The 26,860-nt window shown below is 41.7% G+C and overlaps 1 non-coding gene across 2 annotated transcripts; it reads left to right on the top strand.

Annotated features, from left to right (window-relative positions):
* The first annotated feature begins 1,963 nt into the window (after positions 1 to 1,963).
* Positions 1,964 to 26,455, top strand: LOC117694301 (uncharacterized). Of its 2 annotated transcripts, none has more exons than XR_013105786.1 (5): positions 1,964 to 4,768; positions 11,438 to 11,555; positions 11,816 to 11,995; positions 13,109 to 13,278; positions 26,319 to 26,455. It is a non-coding gene; the product is annotated as an uncharacterized LOC117694301 (transcript). The 2 variants fall into 2 exon arrangements; XR_013105787.1 differs by having other exon boundaries at positions 1,965 to 4,768; positions 11,849 to 11,995.
* Positions 26,456 to 26,860: the final 405 nt, after the last annotated feature.

A 26,860-nucleotide genomic window follows, 5' to 3' on the forward strand; every position in this document is an offset into this window, starting at 1 on the left:
ATGGAATTAAACACATCTTTACATTCTACATTTGACTTCACAAGTGACAGTTTGTTTTGTCATTAATTCAGATGTCTATTTTGTAAGACAGATTGAATACTTGAAGACAGGTGTGAGAGATGGTACAGCAGTTAAGAGTACTGGCTGCTCTTGCAGAAGACTTGGGTTTGATTCCAAGCATCCACATGGTGGCTCACAACTGTCTGTTCTTCTGGTCCCAGGGTATCTGACACCTCTTCTGGTCTTTTCTAGCCTCGGGCATCCATTTGGTGCATAGGTGTACATACATACATACATACATACATACATACATACATACAGGCAAAACACCCATAAACATTTTTAAAGATGGAAAAATAAATAATGGAAAAATAAATACTTGAAGCACAATCATTTTATTAAGTATTTCTATTTTAATCTGGTACTACTTTAATAAAACATGTGATGGAATTCTTTTACAGTAAATTTTAAAAACATTTATTCATGTGTGTGTGTGTGAGAGAGAGACAGAGAGACAGACAGACAGACAAGACAGAAAGACATGTGTTTGGATGCTCATGGAGGCCAGAGAAGGAGAGCAAATTCCCTGCAGTTTTAGTTACAGATGGTTGCATGGCATCCATTGTGGGTCCTGGGAATTCAGCTAAGTTGGCTTCTCCACAGCCACTGCCCTTAGGAATAATTTAATCATGCTTAAGGGAACTGTAAGGACTGAAGAACACCCAAATCAATTGCTGTTCACAGCTACTCATAACCTCAGCTCCAGGGGATCTGGTACTCTGTGGAGTCTATATGCACTTGCACTTAAGTATTTTTAATAAAAAATTATGCAGTAGGGCACATTAATAAGTCCAATGTTATTAGAAACATGTAAAAGTGAACAGTCAGAAATCCTGCCTACTGCTTTGTCTCCCAAAGCTGACCTGACCAAAAGTCTCACTTTAAAATCAGTTTTTTTTTTTTTTTTAAAGGACCTGACTTAGGTCAGCTCTAGAGTTCAATAGCAAAAGTCTATATATGTATACCTTTAATCCTAGCACTTGGGAGGCAGATGCAGATGGATCTCTGCGAGTTTGATGCTAGCCTGGTATATGTTATGGGCAGTGGAGGAAGCCCCTAGTAAATGTGTGCTGAACACAGTCATGTCAAGGACCTTAGTGTCTCAGATCCATGGGGATTGGAACGTCTTCCCCAGGTGAGGCTCAGAGGGATGGCAAAGCCTTCTTCTGGTCTGAGTGCAAATACTAACAGTATCATTCATTCATACATACATACATACATACATACATACATACATACATACAAATACAGAAAGTGTCAAGAAGAAGGCTTCTTCTTCCCCAAGGGCTGCACCTTGAGACTGCTCCCTTATAGATGCTTCCTACTGAGATTAGTTAAACCTGCCTCCCTGTTGAGATGTATACATAAACCTGCCTTCATTAGATGTATAAAATAAATGCACTGAGTTTCCTGCTTGCTGTTGGTAGTACATCTCCATCAGAGAGCACGTGGCCCACCCGATCCTGGCTCTGCTCTAAGAACACATTTGTCCTTTATTCATTGCCTTGTTTTCCCAGTTAAGTTTCCAAGTCACACAGAACATAGCACCACATAACAAGTTCCAGGTCAGCCAAGGCTATACAGTGAGACCTTATCTCAACCCTCCCATCCTCTCAAAATTCACGCAAGACTGCTGTGCAATAGAACTTTCTGCAGTGATGGAATGTTCCCTGTCTGAAATAGCCAGTGTAGAAGCACTAGACAGAAGTGACTACTGAACACTAAAAAGGGCTGCAGATAAAAAAGTGTACCAGAGACAATAAGACCTAATACTTAACACAGCTAGAATGAACAGAAAACAAATCTATAATTAAATGGCCCCAAGCATTACTAAGAATTGACCTTCGCTCATGTTAGATGGATTGATTAATTCTCCTTTTCCTCATCCTCCTTCCTTTAGTTTTTTGAAACAGGGTCTTACTATGTAGCCCAGAGGCTGCCCTGCCTCTGTCTCTCTATTGTGATTATGGGCATACAATGCCGTGGCTTTCAGTTTAATTTTCATTTCCAAAGTCACAAAAAGGACACAGGCCCAAATTTTAAGTCCCTGTATGTCTAGGCAGAGTTCAACATTCCTAACAGTCACCAGAAAAGAAATGAAAAGGAAAAGAAAAGAAGGGGGGTTGGTTGTGTATGGATGACCCCATAGCATGTGTCAGTTGAAACACAAGGCAAACAATAAAAAAAAATCTAACCTTCAGTTAAAGCAGGCTTGAGATGTAAAGTGAATAAGTAAATTAACGAAAAAAAAAAGCAGGCTTAGTCATTGAGTGGCTAGGGTTAGAGTGTCAGGGAAACAAGCGAAGCAGCATCTAAAGGGTTTAATAATTAACACCCATGACTTGGGCTAATATGTTCATTGAAGCAACCTACTAGTTATTTGTGGAAGTGTACAGGATTTTTGGTTATTTTTTCCACACTCTAGCTCAAAACAGTATTCTCTCAGTTGATTCAATTGGGACAATATCCCCCTCCCCACATACATAATCCCACAGTTGTCTGATTCACAGTTGTCTTCATTCAGAAGACTCTAGAACTGAGTCTTCTCTGGGGGAGTTCCTTGGCATAAACTTTTTGTCCTTTCCTATCAAATTATCTGGTTCATGGAAGGGCTCTCCTTGCTTTCCATCCCTGATGAGGAAAGTACAAATGGTCCAGGATGTCCTCATCCTGTGTCTCACTGGGAAGGTAAACATCCTAAGACAGCTCCATCTTCAAACAAAGGGGCTTATTTGTTTTGTCTGCTTTATGTGTTGTGTGTGTGTGTGTGTGTGTGTGTGTGTGTGTGTGTGTGTGTGTGTGTCATGCTACAGGTGTGTAGGTCAAAAGACAACTTAGGTGAGTCAGATCTCCTCTTCTACCATGTGGGTCACTGAGATTGAACTCAGGCATGGGGTGAGTGTTTTGGGGTTTTGTAATTGTGTTATTGAAGCAGGGTCTTATTATGTAGCTTCAAGTTGGCCTAGAAGCTACTTGGTAGCCAAGGCTGGCCTTAAACTCCTGGCAATTCTTCTACCTCAGCTCCCTGAGTATTGGGATTACAGATATGAACCACCATGCCCAAGCAAAGGAGACGATTATGTTTAACTCCAAAGACTGGTAGTTGTCTAAAATCAAAATTAATAAAATGGAGTCATGCCTAACGGTAATCTATCTGTGCTGTCCCATTATGATTACTAATAGAGGACTATTGATCTGGTGTTAAGGTTGTTGTTAGCAATGGCATGAGTAGAATGTCCCTTTCCCAGCTACCCTGACTTACCTTGAACCTCTTCACCAAAACTGAGATTGCAACCAATCCCTAAGGTACTCTGAGGTCTAAGATAGTGGAATGAAAAGTGTCCCCCAGTGGGTGGTCCACCAACAGTCACAATAGAAGTCCTCTGGGGTCTATGCCTAGGCCTTCCTCTCTCCCTCGTGGCACTTCCTTCCTGGAAAGTCATGAGTGGGAAGATGAGCCTGGATGGCTCTGATGTTAAGTAGGACATTGGGGTTTTGAAGCAACAAAGAGGAAGCTATGAGCAGGGACATGCCTGTTACACTTTGAGAGACACAGTGAGGGTGGGATATTGTTGGAGATGGCTCCTTTCTGTTAGCTCAAACCATCCAAGGAAGGCTTTCACCATGTCCTCCACCTTGGCACCGAGAACACTGAGAACAGAAAAGTTGTCCCAGAGGAAGAGGCAGCCAAGCCAGCCTAGACATTCTAGAAATGTCACTGTTAAATGCAATGGAAATTTCCCAAAGGAAAGAGCTGACCTAATTCCAGGAAAAAAAAAAAAAAAAGACTAGACGAGAAGGAAAAGACAGTACACACAGAGAGATAAGGATTCAGTCAGGGTACAGTGGCATGTTAGAGACACACTCTTTACATTTCTACAGTTCTGGCACTTGGGAGGAGGAGGATCAAGAGCTCTGGGCTAATGCAGGCTGTGTAGTACAGGCAAGGCCAGCCTCAGCTATCTCTAATGAGACCCTGTTTCAAAAACTGCAGGGAGGGAATCACTTTTCTTTTTTCACTCTTATAAATATTCTAGATTCAGATAAAATTTTATACATTTTGATGAGTGTTTTTGATAATATATTTAAACTAGAGAGTCTACCGATATGCAAAAAAGTAAGATTTTAATCTGTGTTCACTTTTTTCACAAGGGATATATCAACATACACATTGTTGGTGGTATATGAGTGTCCATTTTCCTTCACTAGATGTTACCAGTCCTCAGATCGTACATTTTGTCTAAGCCATGGTATAGTAATATATGAATCATTCACTGGTTTGCAGTTCTTTGTTTCAAAGTAGAGCTGAGTATCTGCTGAAGTATATGTGTTGAATGGTAGGTAATGGTTATTTCCTTTGTATATGTTGTATAATTTATCTCTTGCTTGTCTCTCTCTCTCTCTCTCTCTCTCTCTCTCTCTCTCTCTCTCTCTCTTTCTCTCTCTTCTCTCTCTCTTGTGACGTACTCTTTGTCCTCATTGTTATGGGTGAGTACATTCTTTGCATCCTAGTTCACTTTTCAATTTGTCATATGGTCATTGCCCTGATTTTTATGTCTTCTAGACGTACCTTAAAATTTATCTCATTTTCAGGGCTGGAAAGATGGCTCAATGATTAAAAGCACTGGCTTCTTCTAGAGGACCCAGTTCATTTCCCAGCACCCACATGGAACTTTTCAATGGGGATCTGACACTCTCACATATGCATGTAAGCAAAACACCAATGCACATAAAATAAAAATAAATAAATAATTTTGGTGGTACTAGTGAAGTGACTCAGCAGCTAAGAGTTGCCCTTTTTAGAGGTCCTGAGTTCAATTCCCAGCAACCACGTGGTGGCTCGCAACCATCTTTAAAAAGGAATCTGATGCCCTCTTCTGGCATGCAGGTGTACATGCAGATAGAGTACTCACACATTAAAAAAAAATCATCTCATTCAACACAAATAGCTAGTCACTAAGACTTTGGGTTTTTTGTTCATCATTTGTTGTTGTGTGTAGATTTTGAGAGAGTGTCTTACTCAATAGTCCAGACTAGTCTTTCATTTACAGTGATTCTCCTGTTTCAGCATCTTGAATGTCTAGATTACTGTAAGTAAAACTAATTTAAATTTAGTGTTTTGTTTAAGTGTAGTAACTACTACCATTACAGGGTGACATTTTTCTTAGCATATATATACTGAAGTGTGTATACGCACATGTGTGTATGTGTGTGTGCTTGCCTGTGCCAGTGCCCATGCCTGTGCCTTTGCCACATATGTACATGTGAATTGGAGTACTGGTGGAAGCCAAAAGAGGACATCAGATACTCTGGAACTGGAGGCATCTGATGTGGGTACCAAGAACTGAACTCCAGTCCTCTGACAGAGTACCAAGTACTCTTATCCACTTAGTCATCTCTTCAATTACTATTTTTTGGGCAGGGCAGGGGCTTGTTTTAAGTCAGAGTTTCACTAATATATGTATGTGTATGTATGTATGTATGTATGTATGTATGTATGTATGTGTTTGGATGTATTCTTGGCTGATCTCTACCTCACTATGTAGATCACTGGACTTAAACTCACAGAGATCCACCTACCTCTGCCTCCTGAGTGCCAGGATTAAAGGCATGTGCCCAGCCCCACTCCTGGCTTCATTTTTCTTATTCTAATGACAAAGTTTCTATACCACAGAATCTGGTGAATCACTGTTTTTAAAAAAGATATGTATTAGCATATCACAAAAACTCAGACGGCTGATGCAGGAGGATCTTAGTGTGGACCCTAGCCTGAGTTACATAGGGAGAGCTAGTCTCAAAAACACACAAACCCATGTGCGTATATGACATATGTTTTGGTTAAAATACCCTTTTATTACTACTTCACTAAAATAATTATTATCAATAATTGATTTTTAAGCTGTACGTGATATTATATACCTTTTAATCCCAGCACTCTGGAGACAGAGGCAGGTAGAGATCTCTGTGAGTTTGAGGCCAGCCTGGTCTACAAAGCAAGTTCTAGGGTAGCCAGGACTACATACTCAGATGCTGCCTTCAGAAAAAGTGTAAGTATAGACAGGTTCCTCGTTATTTACATGTTCATGCTGACTTGTTTGCCATACCCTTACATTTCTTCAGGTCTGTAGTTAGTGAAGTGAAGTCAAGACTAATAGGCTCATAGCGAGTTTCCATTGATAATTATGTGGTATGTTCTCTGGTACTTACTGGACAGCTTATTTCTTTATTTTATTACAGTTTTTTTTTTATTTGATACCAGATCTCATGTATCCCAGTCTGGATTTGAAACTGTTCTTTATCCAAGTATGACCTTGAACTCATCTTCATCCTCCTGCCTCCACTGTTCCAGTGCTGGGATTATAGGCATGTACTAGCGTGCTCAGTTTTCACAGTGTTGGAGTGGAACACAGTAATCAGCTATGGCACTGCGTGCATATATGGCAGTGGGCACAGACCAAGAAACCTTTACAAGGTGAATCTGCAGGGCTTCCAAGGCAGTGAGAGTGGAGAAGAGAAAGCAGATAAGGACCATTAAGGATTCTAGCTGAGGGGAAACCTAGTGGACAGTAATAAGCCTGCTCTCTTCATAGAATGCACTTGAAGGCATAGATGGGAAGTAATAGAGGCAGGTCAGCTGAGGACATGGCTCAGTTACAAGACATGGCAGGGCAACAGGGCTGGAGGAGGCTGCAGAAAGGTTCAGCTCTTCCCATGACCCTGTGGCCCTGGCATCTACTCATCCATACCAAATCAAAAGTACAATGAGATTTCATCTTACTGCAGTTAGAAGAGGTGTTTTCAAAATGCTGATAGAGGTGATGAGAAAAGGGAACCCAAGCTTCATACACTGTTGAAAAGGATGTAAATGAACAAAGAAATAAAGTGGAGGCTCCTCAGAAAACCAAGACCAGAATTTCCCTGTGATCCAGCCATACCACTCCTGGCTATGTCCTGAAGGAGATGAAATTGGTACGTGAAGTTGACATCGGCCCTGCCATGATTTACTGCAACACCATACACAATAGTTGTCGTAGTCACTGTTCTACTGCTGTGAAGAGACACTGTGACCAGTGCAACTTCTAGCAAAAACCCTTTAATTGGGTGCTTGCTTACAGTTTCATCTGGTCAGTCCATGGTCGTCATGTCAAGGAGCATGTCTGCAGAGTGGCAGGTAGGCATAGCAATATGAACTTTGAGTTTTCTCCCCCACAGACTGACTTTTTTGTTTACTTCATGGAAAGTTAATCACTACTCCTTGGAGATAAAAATTAACCCAGACAAACTTGAGTGTAATTTTGCCAACATTATATTCTTTAAAATTAGTTTTTATGTTTTCATATGGGTATGGGTGATTTGTGGACATGTTGATCTGTGCAATATTTGCACGCAGTGCCTTCAGAGACCAGAGGAGGGTATGGGAACTGGAGTTACAGTTTTGAGCCACAAGATGGGTGCTGTGAATTGAACCCAAGTCTTCTGGAAAAGGACAGCCAGTACTCTTAACCTCTGAGCCATTTCTCATCTACCAACTCTATATTCTTTAGTTGTTGTTTTGTTTTTTAAGACAAGGTCTTTCTACATAGCACTGGCTGTACCAGAACTCACCAGGCTGGCCTTAAACTTACAGAGCCTGCTGAATAATGGGATTTAAAGGCATATGCCCACCATACTAAGTGTACTGGCTAGTGTTATGTCAACTTGACGCAATCTATAGCCATCTTGAGAGAAAGGAATCTCAGTTAAGAAAATGCCTCCATAAGATAGTGCTGTAGCCTGAAAGGCATTGGGGGGGGGAGGGTTTCGAGACAGGGTTTCTCTGTGTAGCCCTGGCTGTCCTGGAACTCACTCTGTAGACCAGGCTGGCCTCGAACTCAGAAATCCGCCTGCCTCTGCCTCCCAAGTGCTGGGATTAAAGGCGTGCGCCACCACCGCCCGGCCTGAAGGGCATTTAAAAAAAATGATTGATGTGGGAGGGCCCAGTCCATTGTGGATGGTACCATCATGGGCTTGCAGTCCTGAGTTCTATAAGAAATCGGGCTGAGCAAGCCATTATGTAGCACCCCTCCATGGCCTCTGAATCAGCTCCTGCCTTCATGCTTTTGACCTATTTGAGTTCCTGTCCTGACTTCCTTTGATGATGAGCAATGATGTGGAAGTATAAACCAAATAAACCATTTCCTGCCCAAGGTGCTTTTAGTTGTGGTGGTTCATCACAGGGACAGTAACTCTACCTAAGACATCCAGCTTTTCTTTTTGGTGAGTCCTTTGAATACACTAGTTCCATGTGATTTTTCTCTTCTTTACTGTTCATTCCCAACAACTTTTAGGCTTTGTAGGATTCCAGTTTAAGATTAGAACCAGTCAGTCATTCTTAACCATCAGATAATCATGGGATCTGAGAAATATATAAATGCACCAAATTGTAGGCCCTGCTTTCCAGGAAATTTCAGTTCATTCTGACAAGAGAGGAATGAATGTTAAGGGTGTGAAAAAAATGCTAGGGACACCTATGAGGGTGAGAATCTAAAGCTCACGGACTGTCAATTTTAAAAACTGGCCTAAAAACAGCACTAGAAGGCTTTCTCACAGGAGGGGCTAATCACAAGAGAACTCAAGTAAAGGGTAAGATGCTGAAGAATGTCAGCCCACTGTGAAAAGAAATACCCATAGAGGCAGGACATAGAGGCAGGGACTGGCTGGCTCAGAGGAATATGGGAAGGGGCACGGTTGATGTAGATACTTTCATGAACCAAGCCAGGTTGGGTTCAGCTCTTAAAGAACAGAGTGGATTGCCTGACACTGGCCCTGGGGTGCAGTGTGAGTAAAGGTATGGATGTGGAAATGGCTTCAGTGTAAATGACATGGGGAAGGACCATAGAAATCACAGAGATCTACCTGCCTCTGCCTGCTGGGATTAAAGGCACACACCACTATGCCTGGCTCAACTTTATATTCTTAAAGTGAGAATTTAAAGTATTTATAATACTTGTTTATGGATCTCAGCCTATGAATGAGCATTAAGTCATAGAGTTATATATATTAATAACCATACTGAACTTTTGTTGTTTCTGGTACATTATGTTGAAATCTTTAGATGCTATTGGCATGTTATGCTCACTTGTCTAAAATTCTCACATCCAAGCATGGAAGTGGGAGGCAGGGACTTTTGACTACAGTTACTAATTTGACATACTGTTGGAGTTTATTTCAAAAATGTTTAGCGGTGCCCATCCAAACTTTCTTTATAAAGAAGTGTGGGTACATTAGGGCATGTGGTGGTTTGAATGACAATGGGCTCAGTAAGTTTACGTTTGAATGCTTGGTTCCCAGTTTGTGAAAGTGTTTGGAAAGGGTTAGGAGGTGTGGCCTTGTTGGTGGAGGTAGATCACTGGGGGGTGGGCTTTGAGATTTCAAAAGCTCCTATGTTTCCTAGTTAGCTTATTCTCTCTGCCTCTGCTTGTGTCTCAAAATGTAAGCTCTCAGCTACTGCTGCAGCGCCATGCCTGCCTGCCTGCTTATGCTCCCTGGCATGATGGTGATGGACTTACCTTCTGAAACTATAAGCCAGCCCCAATTAAACTCATTCTTCTATAAGTTGCCTAGGTTATGGTGTCTCTTCGCAGCAATAGAAAGTAACTAAGACAGACCAAATGCTTTTTTGTTTAGATCCTGTCATTTTCATAACGGAATTCTAAATTACTCTCTCAATACATAATGCATATAAATTATTCAGTACCTCAACATTGGCTATCGTTGATGTTGAGCGCTCTGCTGTGGTGTAGCTGTCAACAGTCCAATGGTGAGAAGTGCTCTTGAGGACTGCAAAAAATGTTGTGTAAGATTTTTGTTGCTATCAGTCAGAGATGCCAGATAGGTTGTTTCATGCAACTACTCAGCCATCCAGTATCCAGTAGACATTGCTAATCAGCCACAGAACTTTTTCCTCCTGAGGCTCCTGAGACTCACGGAATTTCACAGCACATCTCACTCAGGCAGCTACTATAAACAGATCAGAGTTAAAATGTGAATTGAAACCAACTTGCCGTCCACAAGACAATAATCTAAATGCTACCATGGTTAACTTGGCTCATTCTGGAACTGCGCTTTCTACTTAACCAGCAGGAACATTTGTCTTCTACATCAACTAATAAGACAGTTCCTCATAGACATGTTCACAGGCCAATATGATCTGGACAATCTCTTAATGGAGACCGCCATCTTAGGTGACTCTAGGCCCATCAAATTGACAGTTAAAACTAACTAGGCCACCTGTGCTTCGCTTGCTTTCTCCTTTGCTCTTTTTTTTTCAGTGTGGATTACCAGCACATGGGATAGTGCTGTGTATATTCAGGGCGGGTCTTCCCAATCTTCTCCAGAAACATACTCTTGGACTCCTCACATGTAGGGAGCCGCGGTTAGCGGTGATAACATCCGCCATTACAAGATGGCACTGGCATCCTGTGCTCCCACAAATAAACAGCTAACTGCGCAGGTGCAAAAGGCAAAAGTGTGCCAAAGTCACTGCCCATCCCAGGGCGTAACAAGGGGTGATGAGTGAACAGCCAATCAGAAGTGAACATGCCACTCTAGGGTACATATAGCAGTGCCTCTTCCGGGTTCGGGGTCTTCCACTTCAACTGGTACGAGAATAAAGCCTCTCTGTGGTAACTACCCGAACACTGCCTCTCGTGTCTCTTTCGAGGGCGAAGGGGACTCGGGGCGGCATGGAATACTCACAGGTATGCTTTACCATCTTCTATGTGATTTTACATTCAGTTGAGCTAACAAAGAAACCATGCAGTGGTTTTAATTTATGAATACTAGAAGGATATTAAAATGTCACCATGCCCTTAACTGGAGTACATGGGATGCAGTGTCAGTGTACCAGCCCATTTTTAATAAGGATTTTTTCCATTGTGACCAGAAACCTCATTTTTTTTTCCTTACTTTAAAATCATGTTACTGAGTGCATTGTTTTCTATTTAAAATTTATTTGATTTTATTATATGCTTATGGATGTTTTGCCTGCATGTATGTCTGTGCACCATGTGTGTGCCTGCTGCCCAAGGAAACCAGAAGAGGGCATTGGCTCTACTGGAATTGGAGTTACATATGGTTGTGTTCTACCATGTCTGTGCTGATAACCAAGTTAGGGTTCTGTGTAAGATCAGAAAGGGCTCTTAACTGATGAGCCAGCTCTCCAGCCCAAATATCTGGACACTGTGTTGCAGCCACATTATTAAAGTTATAATAACCATTATATGTGAAATCTTGACAAAGAACTTGGCCTCTTTACAACTCTTTGTTTTTCCTGTATACTTCTCTTCCCCTCAGAACAAAGTCTGGCTTTCTCACAACTGTCTGCTTTCTCCCACAGTTTCCCACTGCCTGCCAAACTCCTATGCCTTTTGGGAGACAAGGTTTCACTGACTCATGACATAGAGCAGAGTGGCCTCAAACTTGCAGAAACCTCCCTGCTTTTGCTAGAATTGCAGGTACGTGCCATCACATCAGGCTTCATTTTCTTTTTATTTCACAATTAATTTTTCTCCCACAAGTCCTCATTTACTCCTAATATTCTTTGTTCTTGCTCTTCTCTAATTATCCACTCAGACAATTTTCCACTCTACCCCACAATTCCTCATTATGTTCCAAAGCTCTTTCTCTTACACAGTTGTAATAAAAACATGTCACAAATGAGGCCAGGATGAAGTTAATCAAAAGTAAGGTGTTCTTTTCTCTGTGTTCTTTTGAGGACAACATTTTGACTGTTCTCTCCATCTTCAAGCCAGAAATGTAATAGAAGGAGAGGAAGCAAGAAAGAACTGATGTGCTGTCATAATGTTTTTATTATTGGGATGTGAGGGAGTACAGCCAGCCAGCAAATCATATAGCCACGAGGGCAGAAATTGTGTCTTTGTTTACATTTGGAAAGGTAGGTACTCACTAAAGATTTATGAGAGATTTTTAGTATGAACTAGTGTACTAAGTACTATAAAATGTCTTTTTGTGTTTGCTACTCAGTAATATTCTTTCTAATGAGATTGAGAAGACCGGTGAAGTGAGAAACTCAATGCATGTTACTGTATATGCACTTTATGTTAAACTCCCTAAAATAGAATTTGAGATGCATATGCACTTGTACTATGAACAGAAAGCGATAGATATTTGGTTTTATCATGTGTTGCTCTATTTGTAACCAAAGTTGCTTTAAGCAGTAATTATACCCCACCTGGGGATCCATCCCATATACAGTCACCAAACCCAGACACTATTGTGGATGCCAAGAAGTGCATGCTGACAGGAGCCTGATATATAGCTGTCTCCTTAGAGGTCTGCCAGAGAGTGACCAATACAGAGGTGGATGCCCACAGCCAACCATTGAACTGAGCACGGACTCCCCAATGGAGGAGTTAGAGAAAGGACTGAAAGAGCTGAAGGGGTTTGCAACCCCATAGGAAGAACAACAATACCAACCAACCAGACCTCCCTCCCCCCACCCCCAAGCTCCCAGGGACTAAACCACCAACCAAAGAGTACACACGGAGGGACCCATAGCTCCAGCCGCATATGTAGCAGAGGATGGCCTTGTCTGGCGTCAACGGGAGGAGAAGCTCTTGGTCCTGTGAAGGCTTGATGCCCCAGTGTAGGGTAATGCCAGGACAGGGAGGCAGGAGTGGGTGGATGGGTGGGGGAACATTCTCATAGAAGCAGTGGGAAGGGGGATGGGATAGGGGGTTTCTGGGAGGGAAACTGGGAAAGGGGGATAACATTTGAAGTGTAAATAAAGAAAATATCCCATAAAAAATTCATAGAACAGAAAAAAGTAATTATAATTATCAATGGGCTATAGATGTGATACTTGGTATTTTTTTTAAAAGATAAACTATTTTGCTTCTTGTGTGAGATACCTGAAATTTTTTTAAAGAAATGTATTTTCAGGGGCTGGAGAGATGGCTCAGAGGTTAAGACCAATTTCTGGTCTTGCAGAAGACGAGGGTTTGATTCCAGCACCCACAGGGCAGCTCATAACCATCCATATTTATAGTTTCAGGGGATCCAACACCATCTTCTGACCTCCATTGGTACCAGGCATGCATATGGTAGATGTATATACATGAGTATATATTTATAAAACAAGCATATGAAAAAAAATTTAATCTAAAAAAATACTTTAAGGAAAGAAGTACATGTTCATGGCATCAAAGAGAAGGACCTGTAAGTATTAAACCCTCTCCACCTATCAACTCTTCGATACATCTTCCCTTTTGAATTTTCTTTTAAGGGGGGAGGGGTTGTCACATCCCAGCCTGAGTTGGGGCGACATCCAACCACAAGCACCTTGGGGTTTGTCTTGTTTGTCAGACATTTGTCAGTATCTACACCATAAATGTGATTTGAATGAATGAGTCAGGGATTTAAGTACAAGGGCAGCAAGCTGGTTGTAACTTCTCCACATTTTTTGGGTGGGGGGGTGGGACTGGAAGGAGGAAGGATAACTGAATACATACTCTCAGAGCACTGAGTCACAACCAGAGTTTCAGTTAGTTTAATGTCAAAGCAATCAGTCTCAACATAGCAAGAGGGTGCTGATTACCTAAGAAAAATCATCTGTAAGAGACTACAGGAAAGACTGGAGACTGTCTATTTGATGCCTCTGCCTCTACCTTGAATTTAAAGTCAGATAAGGCCAGTGGGCTAGAACACAATGTCATAGTCCTGCTTTTTTTAAAAAATTACTTTTTTATAATTTATTTTTATGTTGATTGATGTCTTGTCTGCTTGTATGTCTGTATGAGGGTGTCAGAAGCCCTGGAACTGGAGTTAGCCAGGTAAGAGTTGCCATGTGGGTGCTGGGAGATAAACCCCAGGCCCTCTGGAAGAATAGTCAGTGTTCTTGTCCACTGAGCCATCTCTCCAGCCCCAGTCCCACTTTAAAAGGGTATACAAACTGGCTGGAAGGACCATGAACCCACAGTTCAAGTTCAGAGGATGTTTAGAAACTTGGCTAAATTGAACTGAATGGTAGTGGAAAAGAATGCATCCAGCATTTCTTTTCCTAGTGAGGTCGCCTGTCCCCTAGCATGTCAAAATCATGATATTCTGAGGTGGATGAAACTTGAGGGAAGATACTTTTTAGACCAGGTTTTTGGGCCAGCAGTCTGATTTTATCCAAAAAATGTACTTTTATCCCAGAAACGTTGCCTGTGGCAGGCAGAGAAGGGAGCAGGGTTGACCGGATTGGGAGGTTCTCCTCCTCCCCCCTCCCCTTCTGAAGGAACTCAGGGGCGTGGCTCGGGCTGAGGGGCGTGGCTTAAGTAGAAGTGGTCTGTTAGGCCAGAGAGCAGAAGCACGCCAGGTCTAAATGGGGCGGGATTAGGGCGGTCCTTATGGCTCTAGCCGTGCTTGAAGCGCTAGGAGGCGTGGCCCGGGCACCAAGGGGCGAGGCCTTGATGGAGAGTAGCCAGTCGCAGATCCTGGGAAGCTAACTTGCCAGTAGCACTTGTTAAGTGCTATCGGAGGAACAGAAAAACATCCAGGTAAGGATGGGCAGCCAAGTGGAGTGGGAACCTCAGGGAGGTTGGAAAGACCCAGAGAGGACTGCACCTCTACTCCCAACCCTCCACCCCACAGATCCAGATCCGGCAGTGACAGCTGTTGGCTCTGTCAGTCTTGCCTCAGTTCCAGCGGGCCTGACTGGGCTTCGTCCTCTCTGCCATAGCCCCCTTTTTCCACTATTGGGAGTCACCAGAATCCTTCACATTTTTTTTCACTTGAGAGAATTTGGGGGGAGGGGGAAGCACAGGAGCAGCAGTCCCTTGTTAGGGCATGTTGCCAGAGTTGATTGAATCTAAGTAAAAAAGTTATCCTCTTTAAAAAAAACAGCTGGAGACATTGGTAAAGGCTATCAGTTTTGAGGCTGCATAGAAACTGAGGCATAGTTAAGACTGACTCTTCTCTCTTTTCTTCTCCTTCTTCTCCTTCTTCTCCTTCTCCTTCTTCTCCTTCTCCTTCTCCTTCTCCTCCTCCTCCTCCTCCTCCTCCTCCTCCTCCTCCTCCTCCTCCTCTTCTTCTTCTTCTTCTTCTTCTTCCTCTCTCTCTCTCTCTCTCTCTCTCTCTCTCTCTCTCTCTCTCTCTCTCTCTCTCTCTCTCTCTCTCTCTCTCCTTCTCTCTCTGGTGTTTCTTTTCATCCTCATCCCCACTTATCCTGGAGCTGGGGACAGGCTCACAGCCATCCCTAGGCTGTGGAGCACTGTCACTGCACTGCTTGCAGAAATCAGAAACTTTTTCACTCTGGCCTTAGTTTTTTGTGCCCCACCCTAGACCTAGAGGAGAGGTGCCTCCAAAATATTGAGTGGTTGGTGGCTGTTATTGTTTGCAACATTCCTTGTTAAGAATTTCTGCCCTGGGGCTAGTGGCAGCTTTTTTGATATTAATTTCAGTGCCCTCTCTTTTTTATGTTTGAGAAACATTTGGTGCTAATGGGCACACCTTAGTTCCAGACAGCTCCCCTTCTCAGCCATTGAAAACCATTTTGCTTTCCACTTCCTGGTCTCCTTTGTTGGTAATCTGGTGTCTTTACATGTGGCTGTTTAAAGGCTTGGCTAGATTATGAACAGAGCAGAAGTAAGCTCCATTTTTTTTCTTGTGAGTGAAACTGCCATGGATCTCTGAGCAGTCCCTGCACATTGCCCAGAGTAGCTAATGTTCACAGGTATGTTGGATGTAGAAAACCTTTCTTATTCTTAGGAGTTTCGTCCTTAATTCACAATCTTTAAAATCAGGCTGGAATGCCTTGGCACCCAAAGCAGCAAGGGTACCACTCTCAGATGGGAGTCAGGCTCCCAGAGAAGAAGTGGGTGAGAGGAGGAAGCCGAGCTTTCTCCATCACGATTGGGCAAGATAATCTCTAATTCAGATTTGAGGAGTTGCAAAAGATTTCCTTTTGAAATCAGGCGTCAATCTGATGAGAAACTCACAGTTTCTTTCCATGTGATTGTAACCTTTATTCAGAGTACATTTTCTTTCTGCTGTCTGTTTTGCACAGGGGAAGTTTAATCAGGCAGAGTTCACACGACTTATCACGGTAAATACACAATTCATCAATGATTCTTTAGTAGCTTTTCACACATTTCTAAGTCTGCAAAACATCAGACATGTCAATAAAATCCAAGGGTCTACATGAAGAACCAGTGTTGGCAAAAGGCACATATGTGTGGAAAGCTTAGCTTCCCATGGCACACTGATACATCTCTCTGAGCAAATGGAAACATGGGTGGATTTTTCATGAAACACAGTAATATGTGGTGATAGATCACTGAGATGTGGTATGTTTGATAGTTAAACTCTATTTACTGTTTAACAAGATTGAACAGTATGAGCTCAGTGAGTGAGTTATAAATAAACAACTCTCAAGAAATTTACTCTCAGTTTAACAGAAGGGGTTGACCCTAGACCTGAAAATTAAAACAAATTCAAGTATTGTTATAGGCAGTGTAGCCTAGCAGTAATTAAACTGAGTTTCCACTTATTTCGATTTTCTGTTCACAGCCAGCCACCAACTTTCAGTTCTTTCTGAACTCATTATTCCTTTGTGGGCAGGTGCACCCTTAATTGTCCCTTCTGCCAACCTGCCTTGGTACATCTGTAACTCTTGGAGGGGGCTGAGTGTGTGTGTGTGTGTGTGTGTGTGTGTGTGTGTGTGTGTGTGTGTGTAGCTTTGTAACTGTTCCTGAGCATCAGAACTGCATTGCCAACCACCCTGGAGCATTCCTCTTGGCTCTCCTCTTGGTGTCTCCAATTGAGTACAATAGATGGTTAAGACCGCCATGGTTCCTTGTTTGTCATGCCAGATTCTGTTTCTCTGTTCAAGAATTAATTCTTATTCTGCCAGCTACATACTCTTGATGCCTCCTTCTATTTGTTTGTTGACGGTAAGCCCTACTGCCAATATCAAAATAGCATTCTACCACTGAGCTACCTTCCCAGCACTCTCGGGGCCATTTTGTGGCTGTTGTTTGTTTGCTTTTTTGGTTTGTTTTACTCTGACTGGGCTGGCATTTGCTATGCAGCCCAGGCTGACCACAAACTTACCATGATCTTCCTGCCTCAGCTTCCCGAGTTCTAGAATTATAGATGTGCAACACACCCAGCTCCAAGGCAACTTTTAGTAGGTAACAGTGAGAGACTGTATCAGATTTGCTATTCCTCTGGTCAAAATAAAAAATCCCCAATTTTACCCTCATTTCCCTGAGAATACTGTTCTCAACCTGGGACAACTTTTTCCACCACAAATTCTCTACCCCGTTCAATCCTTGTCTCAAATGTCACCTTGTCAATTAGGCCAATATAACACTCCCAGTCCGGTGGCACTCCAGATTCACTATGTCCTGATCTATATTTCATTGAATAGAATCTATAACTGACTACTACACACTACTTGTTTACTATCTGTTTCTCTCTATTAAAACCTAAACTTCACACGAGTGGGATCTTTGCTTTGTTCCCCTGGCCTTAGAAGAGTGTCTGGCATTTAACAGATGTTCAGTCACTATATTGAAGAAAATAAAAATCGAACAAAGGGTGACTGAGATAATCACCTCTTCCTTGGCTTATCTGGCTCTCCTCTGCCTGCTTACCATCCTGTGCTCTGCTGCCAGAGACATCGGAAATTATCCATTACGTGGAAAGACATCCAAAATGCTTCTAGCCACTTGGAAACCTGTGTTTTCCCAAATCAATCTCAGATCCTCATCCAGCCCTGCCTTCCACTTCAAGCTCTGCTATCTGCTAGGCCAGTGCAATTGCAGGTATTAATAGAAGGCTTGGGATGATGATAAGGAGGTTCAGATATCTTTTCACTTAGTTTCAAGAAAGAGATTTTGAATTAAATATATTTAATAATAATAATGATAATAATAATAAATAAGTATATCTATGTCCAATGTAATATATATTTGGTCTCATATAACCAATGTAGCTAAGGATGACTTTAAAGTTCTGAGCCTCCTGCCTCTACCTCCTGAGTTTTAAGTACTAGGACAATAGGCCTGAGCCACCATGTGCTGTTTATGGGGTACTGGGGATCAAATACAGGGCTTCATACATTTTAGGCAAGCACAGTACCAACTGAGCCACATCCTCGGTCCTGTTGTTTAGTTTTTCCCATAGAATACAAAAGAAAGTCTGAAGAGTCAGGGTCCCTTATAGGGAGATCAGCAACAGAGGTTCAGATTTCCAGAGCACTACAAGTCCTCCTGGAGAATGACATAGAGTGTAAAGGTGACCCCAGATCCTCTAGAACCTCCCTGACTCACCCTAAAAAAAAGCCATTCTTGAGATGCATACGCCATGCTTCTTGGCCAGGCATTATGGACCAAGAGCCTATCATATGACATATAGCCCCGTTCCCTGACAGGGTGATTGTTGAGTGTTAGGCATTCAGCAAGGTTTCCTGAAGGCCCTTGTTCATTCTTAGCATGCCAAATAACCCAGCCTTACCTGATCAGTGATCAGTGATCAGGGATATCCTTATGACTTTGAGAAGGGATGAAGCCATAGGCAAGACTTTTCTGGGAACCATGCTAACAGGTCTAAGGTCTCCAGAGTGTACCTGTGCAGGACCTTGTGCTCTGGCCATATGTATGGCTATGCATCTGTTTGTCTAGCCACTGTACCCTTGGCCTTGTCTTATCACAACCTTCCATTTGGAGGCTGAGCTAGCATACTTCTGTTGAGTACACACTGTACCTGGTAGTATCTTTCCTGAAGGTTACTAAGTCTTCCACTTACACTGTTAGCAAGAAAGGAGTCTTTTTGTCTGTGGAGCTAAGTTCTGCCCATTTCAACCTCAGTTTCCTTCTCTGACTTTGGTGCCTGATCACCCTCCTCATGTCCTCATTCTGTCTGAAATGTTCCTTGTCCTTCTCTCTACTCTTCCCCCTCCTGTTGCTGATGCCCCTTCCCCAAAACTTAGAACCCCTGCCTCTTGTGTTCTCATTGCACTGAACGGTGGCTATCTTAGCATCCAGCTTTAATTAAGAGATTCCTATTCTATTAGAATAAATGAAGTAAGCCAGCCACAAAAGAAGAAACACATACCTACATAGTCTAGAGATTAGCAAGGGGTTGGGAGGAGGTATTACTTAATAAGTACAGAGTTTACACTAGGGATGAAGAAATTGGTTTGAGCACAGATAGGAGTGATGGAAATGTGGCTTTATGAATGCTTTTGAATTTGTAGAAATAAAATTGGCTAAAATGGTAATTATGCATGTTTTATCACAAATGTTTAAAGATAGGAAAAACTAAAGTATTTGCTTTTTCTTATAGATTGCAAGCTTTAGGGGGGTAGGGAGATGGCATATTCTTTCATCAAGATTGACGTACACTGCTGTCCACTATTGCTTCAGTGTGGATTGAATGCAACTCAATTCAGAGAAAGCACAGAGCTGAGCAAGTTTTCCTTATATATCCTGATAGTTTTGAAATTCCATTTTAGTATCAAATCAATTTTATGGAAGAAATCCAGAGTGGTTGCAGTTGTTTGGTGTTACTGGCTTTTTAAAATGACACATACAATCATCCCAAATTGCTGGCTGTAGCACTGCATGCCTAGACCCCCAGCACTAGGGACATGGGAGCAGATTCCCTGTAGGCTCAAGACCAGTCTGGGCTGCAGAGTGAGTTCCAGACTGGACAGGGCAACATAGTGGGACTTGGTCTCAAAAATTTAAAAAAAAAAAAAAAAAAAAAAAAAGCCAAAGGGAGGGGAAGCCAGACATGGCTATGCATGTTTTTAATCCCAGTACTTGGGAGACAGAAGCAGGTAGATCTCTGTGAGTTCAAGGTTACTCTGGTGTTTGTAGCCAATTCAGGCCTGCCAGGACTACCAAGTTAGTGAGACATTCTCACAAAACAAAACAAAACAACAGCAACGCACATCCACATGCAGAAAGCCCAAAAGTAAAAAAAAAAAAAAAAAAAACAATTTAATCTGAAACTGATATATTCGTAGTTTGGGGGCTGATATCATGAATAACATTTTGGCTTTGAATCATACTAGCATTTGTAGCATTTATGTAATGCCAAAGTTTTCAGAGTTTCTTCTCATCGTTTGCACTGTTTGAACTCACAGTGTTATTGAACAAATGTGTTTCCTGTTCCTCTAGTTCCGAATTCTTGCTTAACTTTTCCCCCCACCCTATCCCCCCTCCCCCACCAAGGTAGCCTCGGATATCCTGGAACTCGTTCTGCAGCCCAGGCTAGCCTCAAATTTACAGAACTCCACCTGCCTCTGCCTCCAGAGAGCTGGGATTAAAAGTGCTTGCCCCCACTGCCTGGTTGATTCTTGTAAGTCTCAACCTCATGCTCTTCAATTCACATAATCATTTAGTCAGCTTCAGTGCAGCTGTACATTATACAGTTTCAGGCTAAACATAGATTTCCAAGTAAGAATATAAAGTTCTTGATCTGAACTCTCACCCAATCTTAAGATGTTTACACTAAGGGTTAGGTTGATACTGAGCTCTCTGGGATTATTGGGCTTTGTGTTATTTTTCTTATCTTAACGTTTTAAAAATTTAGTAGTTTTCATGTCCTCTAATAAACACCATCAGAAGTGATTCTATTGAGATATGTTTTATTGTGAGGAAACAATGAAACAGGATATTTTTCCTATGAAAATACAGCCACAGGGCAAATTATGATTTCTGAGCTTTACTTTAAAGTAACTTAGAGAGGGGTTTGAGGAAGGGCTCAGCAGTTGAGAGCTCTTAGTGCTGATTCAGAACCCCAAGGTACAGCTCACAGCATCCACACTGGTGACTCACAACTACAGATAACTCCAGCCTGGTAGTGGTGGTGGTGGTGCTGCTGGTGGTGGTGGTGGTAGGGATCTAACGCCCTCTTCTGGCCTCTGAGGCATCTATATGCTTGTGGTACACACAAACACACACATATATGTAAAATACACAAATAAAATTTTAAAATCTTTAAAATGACCTGAGGGGAAGTGGGAGTATTAACAAAAGCATGCTTATTAGTAGATAGATAATTGTTGAAATAGAATGTTGAATATGTAGCTGGGTTTAATACAGCATTTCCCATCATACAGTCATCCTTTAATATCCATGGAGAATGATTGTATCATCTACCCAGGAACCAAAATCTGAAGATGCTCAAGTTTTTTATATAAAATGATACACTCAACATATATACATGTATTGAAGTATCATATAGTCCTCTATAAATGTATTCAATTTTATGTTTTATGTATGTTAAATATTTTCATTTATTCATTTTGATGCCCCCTTTTTGGAAAGAGTCTTATTAAATAGCCTAGGCTAGTTTCAAATTAGTAATCTTCTTCCTTCAGCCTCTTAAGTGCTAGGGTTTGTGCCATGGCACCCAGTAAAAAACAATTTTAAATTACAAAAATAATTCAAAGTGAATATAAGTGTTATATATCCAATACAGGTGAAATTCTTTAAAAAATATTTTTGATTTATGTTTGGCTGAATCCATGCATGAAAGTACAGAGGCCCCGCTATGTAAATTTGAAGTTTTCCATAATAAAAGATTAAGAAAAGAAAATAGAATCAGATGATGAATTGAGGTAGTGAGTGAGCTCTTGTTCTGTAAGGCTGCTCAGTTAATTCACTTAAAGAATTTATTTGAAAATAAGATATTATTTGTTTGAAGACACTAGTGTGTCAAAATAGTGTGTGTATCTTCCTCAGTTGTCCCTTTTTTTTCTTTAAGACAGGGTCGAGAGACCTTGAACTGAGAGCTCACCAGTTGACTAGATTAGCTGACCAGCAAGCTGTAGGGATTCTATCTCTATATACTGAGTTACAGGAATACTCTGAAACCCCCACCCTTTTACATGGATGCTGGAGATCTGAACTCAGATCCTCACACTTGCATGCCAACCACTTTACAGGTTGAGCTATCTCCCCACCCCTAGCATGATAATTTTTTTTACAAGTTTCTTACAAGATTGTGTTTAAATCCTGAGTCAGGCTTGATATGTGTGCTTTATCCAAAGATATATACACTCAAAAACATAATAGTATAAACAAAATAGAGTTTAACTTTGGTTTGAGAATTTTAAGCACCTTTTGAGCAAACTTACACACAGTTTTGAAATCACTTGCCTAAAACCCCTAGGTTCTAGGTCAGGACTAGAAATGAGGACCCTCACTGGCTTTCACAAACTTCTTATTTCTCCTCTTATTTGATGGATATCCTTTGCTGCTTCAGGATGTGCATTTGACAAAGTGATGCTCACTGCCTGCTAGGGACTGGGTGAGAGACCATGTAACCACCTGGTGTGATGGTTAACTGTTCTGCCTGGAGCCTTTGTCTGTCCCTTGTAGGGTAACTACAGGCAGTACCTCTGCTCCTGTTTTTGTGCCTTTGCTCCCTAGAGCAAACTGTTGAGGACTGCCTTTTTCATCAGTGGCTGAAACTGTGCTGTGGTAAATAGTAAACACCATCCTGTGAAATGGTTTGCTGCATCTTTCTTGGTTCTTGGCTTTATAAAATACAAATGTTGAGGTTAAAAAGCCCCAACTTCTTTAAGTGAAAACTTCAGTGGTATTTAGAATCTTAACAGTTTTGGGCAACTGTCATTTCTATTTAGTTCCAAGATATTTCATCACCTCAAAAACAACCGCCTTCCCACTAAGTGCCCCGTTACTGTCTCCCTCTCACTCACACCCTAGCAGCCATAAGTCTCGGTGGACAGTTTCCTTTTGTTAGTACTATGGGGGCTTGGCTCGACCTCATATAAGACAATGTATTTTACTTTACAACAGATGAGAAATTCCACCCACTCTGTTTCAGCTGTAACATGTAGATGATGTCAAGTTGGTTTTTTGGTAGTCATTCTAAGCAAGGCTATTTTAGATTATTATTTATTATTTTTATGCATGAGTGGACATGCGTGCATGGGTGGACATGCGCACATGTGTCAGTGAGAGGACAAGTTCTACAATTTTCCAGAAGTCAGCTGTGTTTTTCCACCATGGGTTCCAGGGATCAAACTCCAGTCCCCAGGCTTGTATGGCCCTTACCTTTAGCCACTGAGCTCTCTAGAACTCCCCTCTGCCCCTTTTTGAGATAGGGTCATATGTATCCCAGGGTGGCCTCAAATTAACTATGTAACCAAGGATGGTTTTGAATTTCTGATCCTACTGCCGCCATTTTCAAAGTGTTGGGATCATAGGCACATAGCATTATACTGGCTTTGTTCAACATTTTTCAATCTTTAAAACACTCAGGACCCAACAGATGTTTAGCATGTCACGCCAGTTAACAAGTCTGGTGTAGATTGCATTTGAAGTAGAAATGACAAAGCCATTGTCTTTTTTTTAAAGGTATTTATTCACAATTTCCTTATTTAAAACAAACAGATACTTATGGCATATTTTCTTGTTCTTGTTTAGTCAGCAGTGGTGGTAAAAACTAATGTGTAAATATGAGTTTGTCCTAGTTAGCATTAACTGTCAACTTTATTATGTCTGTATCTATGAGGGATTATCTTGACTATTAACTGATGTCAGAGGGTCGAGCCCACTGTGGGCAGTACTGGGCAGGTGGCCCTGGGCTATATAAGGAAGGTAGCGGAGCCTGAGCCAGAACAAGGCATCATGCAGCATTCTATCTGCTTCAAGTTCATGCTTCAGTTCCTGCCCTGATTCTCCTTAATGATGGACTATGACCTGGAAGTGTAAGCTGAAATATACAGAGTTGAAACAGGCATTTTTCCCTAGCAGAATAACATAAAAGCATGTATCAGGATTTACTTTTTTAAATGACTTTTGTCCCTCAGAATCGCAGTATTCCACACAGTATCTGGAACAAACGAGATGATAATAAATACTGAAACAGCAACAGAAAGTGTTGGGAGAATTCCCAACCTTGAGTGCCTAGATTGGAATCACACTCTGGAAGTTTCTTATTTAGATTAGGCAAGACTTTGTGGATCTTTTGGGTTCTATGAGAAGAGATAGGAGATGCTCCTTTGAAAGTGTATATCAAAAATATAAACAAACCATGCAATCTGGGGATATAACTGTGGTAAAGCACTTGCCTAACATACTTGAGACCCTGATATACTTAACACTGTAATAAATAAAATAAAATAAAACCCTAGGAAAGACCATTAGTACTATTCCAAATGACTATCATGTCATAGTTCTCACTTTTTAAAATTGGTATGAAAAACTTTACCAACTACAAGGAAACCTGCTCAAGTTCTCAAATCCATGATTTATTATTATTTTTTAATGATATGTGTACAGGTATTTTGCCTGGATGTATGTCTGTGCACTACATGCTATTAGTGCCTATGGAGACCGAAAGAGGATGTTGGATCCCCTAGAACTGGAGTCACAGATGGTTGTGAGCCACCATGTGGGTCCTGGGAATCCAATTCAAGTCTTCTGGAAGAGCAACCCCTGTTATTAACTGCTGAGTCTACTACTCTTTAGTCCCCAAACCCATGCTTTGTAAGGCACTGCCCTCAAGAGATGCAACTCTGACCAAGACAGGCAAACACAACCTCTCCCACTCGGGGCTCAGGCTCTGGGTAAAATGGAGTTGCAAACCACATTTCTGATCACCTACTTAATGCAGCTATAATAAGCACCAAGAAGAGGTGTTGCGCGCACCTCCCGTGTCTCCTCCGCCCGTGGAAGAGAGTACACGAGAGGCAGAATTCGGGTATCACCACATCGAGGCTTTACTTGTATCAGCAAATGTGAAAGACTGTGGAAAGGCCAAAGACAGGAAGAGGCACAGCTTAAATACACCCTAGAGTGACGTATTCACTTCTGATTGGCTGTTCACTCATCACCCCATATTATGCCCCGGGATGGGCAGTGACTTTTGGCACGCTTTTGCCTTTTGCACCTGCGCAGTCCATTGTTTACTAGTGGGAAGGACACGATGTCCGCGCCATCTTGGAATGGCGAATTATACCACCGCTAACAGCGGCTTCCTACAAAGAGGATGTTAGGCTAACCTGGGGAGCACTGGGTCAGGGGAACTAAGGAAGTGGCTCTGTAATCAGTCACAAAGGTAAGCAGGGATTGACCAGGCACAAAAGGCAGGAGAGTGGCTTTAGGAATGGATGTGGTTTTGAAACAAATCTTTTTTTTTTTTTTACTTCAGAACTTGTTTGTTCACTTGTTACAGGAGTTTTCAGGATAAGTTAATGAAGCAATAGTGGGCCAGAGGTGAGGAACTGCTGGAAGGGAACCCTTCAGAGTTGATGTCACCAGAAACTTCAGACTATGCAGTGAATACCTTGGAAAACATGGCTTCTGAGATGTTCACAGTGTAGGTGTGAGTGGTAGAGACAAAGTTTAAGACTTAAAACATTGTCCATTTCTCCTGTGTTCCAGGGCCAGTGTTACACAGAAAATTGGCAAGAGTCACAGATTATACTTAAGCCTAGATTTCAAAACTACCCACAACTATTTAGGCAGGATTTTTTACTGTTGGTTTTTCTCTTTAAAGATTTATTTATTTATTTATTTATGTATATTAGTACTCTGTTTACATGTATGCCTGAATGACAGAAGAGTACCAGACAGAAGAGGACATCAGATCCCATTACAGATGGTTGTGAGCCACCCTATAGTTGCTGAGAATTGAACTCAGGACCTCTGGATCAGCAGCCAATACTCTTAATCCCTGAGCCATCTCTCCAGCCCTTGTTGTTGTTGTTTTTAGGGGTTTTTGTTTTTTAAAGCAAGCTCCTTTCAGGCAGCCTGGATAAGAAAATAAATCATTTGTTTCTGGCTATTTTTTTAAGGAAGGCAGAAACTAATGATTTATTTTCTTATTCAGGCTCCCTGAAAGGAGCATTAATCAAATCATTGGACTCTTCCTATATATAAATACCATACTGGCTAACTAATTACGATTTGAGGCAGTACATTTTCTTTTAATTTGAAGGAATGGTAGGAGCCACAGTCTTTACTTATGTGGATGAAGAAGAATCTTTTCTCTGGGCCTCTAACGTTTGCCAACTCTGAGGGAACTGCCAAGCTCCCAAGTCAATCCTCAGAGCCCTGCATGCCACCAAGGCACTCAGTTTGAAAAGCAAGAGCGAATAAACTCTCAACTCTCATTTGCCTCACCCCCACATCAGGGTGCTAACCAACCTTCCCAGTATTGTCCTCTCCCAGGTTTCCTTATGCTTTTCACTGCTTGTTGCATTTAGCTTTCCTTCCTCTGTCCTCCAGATTTTAGGCTCCTGAGCTGTTTAGCCATTGCTGAGTATTCCAAGCTAAAGATGCCAGTGATGAGTCACCTGAGAGTGATTCTACAGGTCTCTTCACATACGTTGCTATGGAGAAGGTTCCAGGTTCCAAGGTTGGTGCAACTGAGGTCCTGCAGTCTCTATACCTGCACTTACAGAACCAGGAACAGAGCCCGTGAGTACTCCACTCCTTTAAGACAGTGAAAAGGTTGCTTGCTAATCACCTGTCAACATTCCAGTGTCGGATTATATACCTTAAGAACTGTGAACATGACTGTAAAGACAGCAGACATGCAAAGTCCTTTTCTACCTGTTTTAGCATGCTAAATGATGCCATGCTGAAAGTGGACAAGGGCTATGAAGATGTTGAAATGTCTTGAAGTCTGGTATCATATCATTTCATTTCCTTTGACTAATGTTGACCTACAAACTACAAATTATTTCAGTAGACTATCTATCTATCTATCTATCTATCTATCTATCTATCTATCTATCAGTTTTTCGAGACACAGTCTCTCTGTGTAG

The sequence above is a fragment of the Arvicanthis niloticus genome, chromosome X (assembly GCF_011762505.2).
Source record: "Arvicanthis niloticus isolate mArvNil1 chromosome X, mArvNil1.pat.X, whole genome shotgun sequence".
Lineage (NCBI taxonomy): Eukaryota > Metazoa > Chordata > Mammalia > Rodentia > Muridae > Arvicanthis > Arvicanthis niloticus.